The sequence below is a fragment of the Chrysochloris asiatica genome, unplaced genomic scaffold (assembly GCF_000296735.1).
Source record: "Chrysochloris asiatica unplaced genomic scaffold, ChrAsi1.0 scaffold00004, whole genome shotgun sequence".
Lineage (NCBI taxonomy): Eukaryota > Metazoa > Chordata > Mammalia > Afrosoricida > Chrysochloridae > Chrysochloris > Chrysochloris asiatica.
The window spans coordinates 46,410,342-46,418,140 of NW_006408522.1; the positions used below are offsets into that span (position 1 = coordinate 46,410,342).

At 37.9% G+C, this 7,799-nt stretch overlaps 1 pseudogene; it reads left to right on the forward strand.

Annotated features, from left to right (window-relative positions):
- The first annotated feature begins 1,880 nt into the window (after nt 1–1,880).
- LOC102841761 lies at nt 1,881–2,297 on the forward strand (annotated as a pseudogene).
- The last annotated feature ends 5,502 nt before the right edge of the window (nt 2,298–7,799 follow it).

Consider the following 7,799-nt stretch of genomic DNA (forward strand, 5'->3'; position numbering starts at 1 on the left):
TACTAAATCTGTATGCTAAGGAAATAATCAGAGAAATTGGATTATATGAAAAAGACATCAGGATTAGAGGAAGACTCATTAACCTGCAAAAAGCAGATGACACAACCTTTGAGAGCTAAGAGGACTTGAAATATTTCCTGAAGATCAAAGACTATGACTTTCTGTGTATGGATTACACTTCAACATAAAGAAAACAAAAATCTTAACAACTGGATCAAGAAACAATATAATGATAAAAGGAGAAAAGACTGACGTTATCAAGATTTCATTTTACTTGAATCCACAATCAACACTCATGGAAGAAGCAGTCCAGAAATCAAATGATGTATTGCATTAACCAAATCTGCTACAAAAGACCTCTTTAAAGTGTTAAAGAGCAAAGATGTCAGTTTGAGGACTAAGGTGTGCCTGACCCAAGTCATGGTATTTTCATTCCCCCTATACACATGTGAAAGTTAGACAATTAATAAGGAAGACTGTAGAAGAATCGATGTATTTGAATTATGGAATTGGAAAAGAATACTGAAAGTACCATGAACTGCCAGAAGAACAAATGAATCTGTCTCGGAAAAAGTACAGTCATGTGCACCTTAGAAGCCAGGATAGTGAGACTTCATCTCTAATACTTTGGAAATGTTGTCAGGCAGGACCAGTCCCTAGAGGACATCATACTTGGTAAAGTAGAGGGTCAGCGAAAAAGAGTAAATATCCTTACAATAAGATGGATTGTCAAGTGGTGGTAACAATAGGTTCAGACACACAATTGTGAGAATGGAGCATGAACAGGCAGTGTTTCACTCTGCTATGTCACTATGAGTTGTAATTGAATCAATGGCATAAAAGCAGTATCACCCTGATATCAAAACAAGGCCAAAAAACCCAAAAAATGTACACAAAATGGAAAACAACAGGCCAATATCCCTCAAGAACACAGACACAAAAATCTGTAACAAAATATTAGGAAATTATTAAAGAACGCTATACCATGACCTGGTAAGGTTTACTCCAGGTAAGCAACATTGGCTCAATATTTAAAAATGAATCAATGTTAATCCATCAGATTATCCATGTAAAGAAAAGAAATTACATAATAATCTCAACTAATAAAGAAAAAGTCCTTGACAAACTTCAAAACCCATTCATAACAAACAAAAAAACACTCACAAAAAATAATAGGGGGAACTGCTTCAACTTGAAGTAGTCTTGGTGGTGTAGTGGTTACGTGCTTGGCTTCTAACTGAGAGGGAGGTGGTTTAAACCCACCAGGGAAGAAAGATGTGGTATTCTGTTTCCGTAAAGATTTATGATTTTGGAAAACCTATAAAGTAGTTCTACTCTGTCCTGTATACAGAAATGACTCAACAGCAGAGGGTTTCTTCAACTTGACAAAGAACACCCCCACTAATAACATCACACTTATGGTACAAAACAGAATGACTTCACCCAAGATCTCAAACAAGGTAAGAATGTCCACTTTCACTGTTTGCTTATACTTAGCATAGTGCTGGAAGGTTCTAGCCAGTGTGATATGGCAAGATAAATACAAACTGTTGTTGTTGGTTATGTGCCGTGGAGTTGGTACTGACTCATAGCGACCCTGTACAGGGTTTCCGAGGCTGTAAATCTTTATAGGCGCAGAAAGCCTCATATTTCTCCCGCTGTAAGAACTGAAAGAAAAAAAAAAAAATTCAAACCTCAGCCTATAATACTGTAGGGTCCTTGGAGCAAAATACTGAATGATACAGAAAGGATCAAATATAGATGGAAGGAATACACAGATTTATTGTTACCAAAAAGGAATGGTCGACCTAAGAAGAGGTCACGGCATGGAACCACCACCACTGATCATGCTGAGAAGTTTTGAGTATTGGGTTGCTGCCATGGCCTATTGCTGGCAAGAAGGGAAGGATCGAATCATATTTTGTGACCAAAGATGATCACAAAACTCCAAACTCAAAGCTAGTGGCTGATAAACCCAGTGATGTGTATGAGGAGCATGAATTGATACTGCCAAATGGAGCTGTTAATTGGAACTGCCCGTGTCTTGGAGGAATGGCCAATGGCCCCTGTGGGAAGCAGTTCAAGTCAGCCTTTTCTTGTTTCCACTATTGCACAGAGGATGTCAAGGGGTCAGACTGTGTAACCAATTCTGGGCCATGAAGGTATGCATGCAGAAATACCCGGACCTCTATCCCCAGGATAATGATGACAAGGAAGGCAAGAAAAAGCCAGAAGGTTTAGAGAAAACACCTCCCACTGAGGCTACTGCAACCAAAATGGAGAAGGGCTCAAACTAATGAAGGCCACAAGACATTGGGTGCCTGTTCTTCCATTTCAGATGGATCGGGGACCTTTTATGAAATGCCTCTTGGTCACTCTCAGGGAAAGTGTTTTCCCTTCTTTTGTCCTGTGCACTGTAATGTAAAAAACAGCTTATTTTGAGGATCAGTGGTCTGGGCCCCTTAACCATAAACTGAAAAATAAATAAACAAGGTGTGTCCCTATCTAAATCTCTTGGTAAATACAGCTGCCACTTTCTAATTCTCTTTTCTCAGATTGCCCTGAATTTTGCCACTTTGAAATAATGTGCGGAATATTCTCAGCAATCAAAAATCATTATCTAGGAGTCTTTCTTGTGAGCAAGCAGTTTATTCAAATCCATTATGTTCCTGTTAGTACAATTCATATCCCTTTGAAAAATGAAATAGATACAAAAACATCTTCTTTTAAAAATGCTGGCATGGGGCCATTCCTAATAGAAGAGGCCAGGTAATCAGGCACTTTTTTCTCAAAAATCATCCCGGACTTGAGTATATGAGATGGTACTATGAGGTTGTTGTATACGTCATTCCTGATCCATTTTGGATTTCATTTTTGCATTGAGCTCCAGGTTTGCTACATTGGGAAGGAAGCTGTTCAGACTCCAATTCACAATCCCTCTGTAAGTGAAGGGAAAGGTTGATTGTCACTGTTTCTTTTTTTTGCCCCAAAAGCCCTGGTTTGGGGTCTGGGTTAACACTTGTTCTGTCTCAGCCAGAGTAGCTGCATGTTCTTAAGTGTGGGGACCTAACTGTCACCAAAGTAACAGCCCAAAGAAAGCTGGTTGGAATTATAAAGGGGAAAAAAGAGATTTCTGCCTAATTTTGAATGTGTTCTTTATTTTTACTAAAGATGTTTTTGATGTAAGAAAATGTAAATTATTTAAAAATTTATTCTTTTTCTTCTTTAATGTAACTGGAAACCAAAAAAAAAAAGAAAGAAAGAAAGAAAGAAATGGTAACTGTCCAACCATTTTAACAGGTAATGTATGATCAAGAGCCAATGGTACTGAAAGAAGTCTAAGGTGCTTTAAAGGCACTGGGCAAAAAAACAAGGCTTCAGGAATTGACGGAATACAAATTGAAATCTTTCAATGAATTGATGTAGCACTGTGGGTGCTCATTCACTTATGCCAAGAAATTTGGAAGACTATATGGCTAACCATTGGAAGAAATCTGTATTTGTGCTCATTACAAAGAGAAGTAACCCAACAGGAGAAATCATTGGGCCATATCATTAATATCACATGTAGTAAATTTTTGCTGAAGATAATTCAAAAATGGTGGCAACAGTCCATTCACACAGCACTACCAGAAATTCCTGCCAGATACAGAAGAGACACAGAACTAGGGGTATCATTGCTAATATTAGATGGATCTTAGATAAAAGATCAGAAAGATGTTTACATGTGCTTTATTGACTATGCAAAGGCTTTCAACTGTGTAGGCCATGAGAAACTATAGATAACATTGCAAAGATGGGTATTCTAGAAAATTTGATTGTACTCATGAGAAACCTCTACATAGCCCAACAGGCAGTCATTTGAACAGAACAAGGGAATACTAAATGATTTAAAAGCAGGAGCAGTATGTACCAGGGTTGTATCCTTTCACCATACTTATATAATCTGTACGCTCAACAAATAATCCGAGAAACTGGACTATATGAAGAAGAATGTGACATCAGGACTGGAAGAAGACTCACTAACAACCTGTGATATGCAAATGATACAACCTTCCTTGATGAAAGCAGAGGACTTAAAATACTGATGAAAATCAAAGACCACAGTCTTCAGTTTGAATTGCATCTCAATGTAAATAAAACAAAAATCCTCACCAATAAATAACATCATGATCAGTAGAGAAAAGGCTGAAGTTGTCAAAGACTTCATTTTGCTTGGATCCACTATCAACATGCATGGAAGTAGCAGTTAAGAAATCAAATGACGTATTGCATTAGGCAAATCTGCTGTACAAGACCTCTTTAAAGCATTAAAGACATGAAAGTCAGATTACGATGAAAATATCTTCTGTGTTGTTATGACATTTAATACAGGATAATCTGACCTCTTATTCTACCTTAGTAATTTTATTTTCTCTAATAACATGGTCTCTATAATGGTGACAAAGGACTGAGCTATGGCAGTGTGTTGTTGATATTTAAGTGCCATTGAGTTGGATCTGACCCATAGTGACCCTGTATAGGGTTCCAAGGAGAAGCTGGTGAGCCTGAACCACCAACTTGTAGTTCAAACAACTTTGCAGTCCAGTGCATTAACCCACAGTGCCACAACAGTGTAGTGGATTACAAAATGGGAAGCTAATTGCAAGTTCGGTAGCTTGGATCTACCAGTCACTCCACAGGGGAAAGAGGAGGCTTTCTGCTGCCATGAAGATTTACTACCTTGGAAACCCTATATAGGGTCACTATGAGTCAGAACACCCAGTGGCACACAAAGAACTAGGAGCTAGAACAGCTTGAAAAGAACAGTGCAGTAAGTTTTTTCTTAAATATAATACAGTAATTGCCTTGGTTATTTTCTTGAGAAGGTAAAGAAACAGTGGCATGTAGGAGATGCTGTTGTTGTTTAGTGCCATTGAGTCTGCTCTGACTCATAGTGACGCTGTATAAGGTTTAAGAGAAGCAGCTAGTGGGTTTGACGCTGTATAAGGTTTAAGAGAAGCAGCTAGTGGGTTAGCAGTTTTGCCATTAGTAGTCCAGTGTTTATCCTACAGCACCATACCAGGACTCCATGTAGCAAATAGAGGGATGAATTGTCTTTACAAAGTAGCTATCTCCTATCGTAAATATGAAAGGAATCTATTCATACAGTCTACTGTGATGGCTGCCGTAACAACAGATTAAATAGCTTTAAGTGTTCAAATACTCCCTTCTCTACTTGCAAGGAGAAAAACTCATCTTACAGGAATAAAACATGTCTAGATTTTTGTCTTTAATGAGTTACAGTTCAAAATGAAATCAAGCTTTCTTTTTGGCCTCAAGATGCTATGTTGTTGTTAAATGCCTTCGAGTCGGTTCCGACCCATAGCGACCCTGTACAGGATTTCCGAGGGTGTAAATCCTTATGGGAGTAGAAAGCCTCATCTTTCTCCCACAGAGCGACTGGTAGTTTCGAACCGCTGACCTTCAGGTTCGCAGCCTGATTCGCAAGATGCTATAGTATACTAATTATTTACATTGTATTTAACATTGCAATATCATTCCTCTTCTTGAGGAAAAACAAAACAAAAACATAGCTATGTACAATCATGATGATTAAAATTTCTTGTATCAGTGATTCCCCAATCACAAAAACAGGGAGGGTCACTGCCACAATACAAACAGCATGGATGGTATCACCAGGAGTCTCAAGCTAAAAACAGTTTATAATCACAATCTCATAATCATAAAGTAGATACAGATTTTAGAATTCACAGCTTCATTTTCTCTTTTTAATTTGAAGAGATCAAATAATTTAATTAGTGCAGAATTAGATCAAGTTATTGTTAAGTGCCGTCAAGTCAATTCCAACCCACAGCAACCCTGTAGAGGGTTTCCAAAGAGCAGCTGGTGAGTTTGAACTGCTGACCTTGCAGTTCAAACCAACTTTGCAGTCCAGTGCATCAGTCCACAGCGCCACCCCAGGATTCCAAGTAGCAGAGTATAGAATCTATGATTTCCTATCACATTATTGTTTTCGCTAACAGAATCAATTCACTAATAGAGGCAATGTTTTCAGTACCAAATAACGAAATTTTCTAAACCTATTCAAATAAGATGAGAGTACTAACTTTACTGACTAGATAACAATGGCAAACATATGCTCTAAGGGAGCCCTACTTCTTAACCTTCACTTATGGCTAACTCTCGCATAAATAACCTCTTATTTTCCAAGACCCACCAAGAGATTTATAAGACTTGAAGAAATAGTATAGTTTCCCCCATGAAACAGCTGCTACTCAACAAGTGAAAAGAAAAGACAAACCTGTTTTAATTCAAGCAAGAATTTCAGAAAAGTATACAAATGAGAAGGTAAAGATGAGACTTTCTGGGACAATCTATAGGGTCTGGAGATACTGATTCCTTCCTCCTAAATTCAGCAGCAGAGTCTCAGTAATTGTTGCGGTTATCTTTAGCGATTATGTTTAACAACAGAATTTAGGTCAAAGTAAGAAAACCGAACGAAACAACGTGATAAAAAGGACAAGAATGGTGGGTCAAGCAGGGAGGTGAACCCTACGGACAGCTATGGGCACTCAACAGGCGTAGATTGGCACCACCCCACCTGGAGCATGTAGGGGCTGCCTTGATGGCCTGTCTCCACTGCAGGAGGCTAGCAATAGTGGGGACACCCTCTGCATTCCCCTCTCCACATCATGCCAGGGCAGCTCTAGATCTCAAACTTTGTGAAGTACAGACCAACATGAGTCAATCTAACCAACCAAGTAAATTGTTAGAGTCATCACCAGCTGCATAATCTAACGTTCAATCTAGAAGTCTACGCTTATTCAAGATTTGGGAAACTGGAATAGCTTTACACCACAACAACTAAACAATTTTAAGTATCCCAGGTATAGTTTTTTCTAATCTTGTGAAAATTAAAGTAAGTCAGTGTGTATTTAAAACTTTCATCAAGATTAAGTACCCCCCCCCCAAAAAAATGTGGGAGGTTTGAGAAAGTTAAGGTTGGTCCAATAGGCTTAAAATGAAATATCAAAAGAATTATTTTTCATATTTAATGGCATAAAACACCCTTAACTCAGGACACAGCCATGATGTGACTAAGGAGTTTCTTTGGGATGTGGCCTGCATTACCTTTTATCTTACAAAAGATGAAAGGAGAGAAGTAAGCAGAGAAGGAGGGTCCAAGAAAGAAGAGTTGGGAATGGAGTAAGTCCTTTAGACCTGGGATCCCTGTTTTGAGAAAAAACTCCTATGAGCCCACTAACAGTAAACACCTGTGTTAATGTTTTGATAGCGCTAATTTGAATGGCTAAATCTTAACAGTTTATATAGTTTTAAAACCAAAATTATATTATGAATTCAGTTTTCTATCCTACATTCAAAAAACATTATTTTGTGAACTGTCACAAGTTTTTTTTTTTAATTTTTGCTTTAACAAACATTTTTTCACAGTGTAGGAGGCTGGAAGTCTGAATTCAGGCTTTCTCTATTTCCTTCAATGTTGTTGTTGTTTCAATGTTGTCGAGTCAGTTTCTACTGACGCTGTAAGGGTTTCTGAGGAATGGCCAGTGAGTTCAAACCGACCTTACGGTTGAATGCTTATTCTACAGTGCCACACCAAGACTCCATATTTTCTACAATACACATGAATTCTTTTTAAACTGTTAAAATATTTCAATATAACAAGTCATTATCTTTTAGAAAGTGTCTTAATTATGTAATTCCCTTACAGTAAACAGGTGAAAAACGTATAAACGACAATACTTACAGGAAACACTTCATAGGAAGAATCTAAC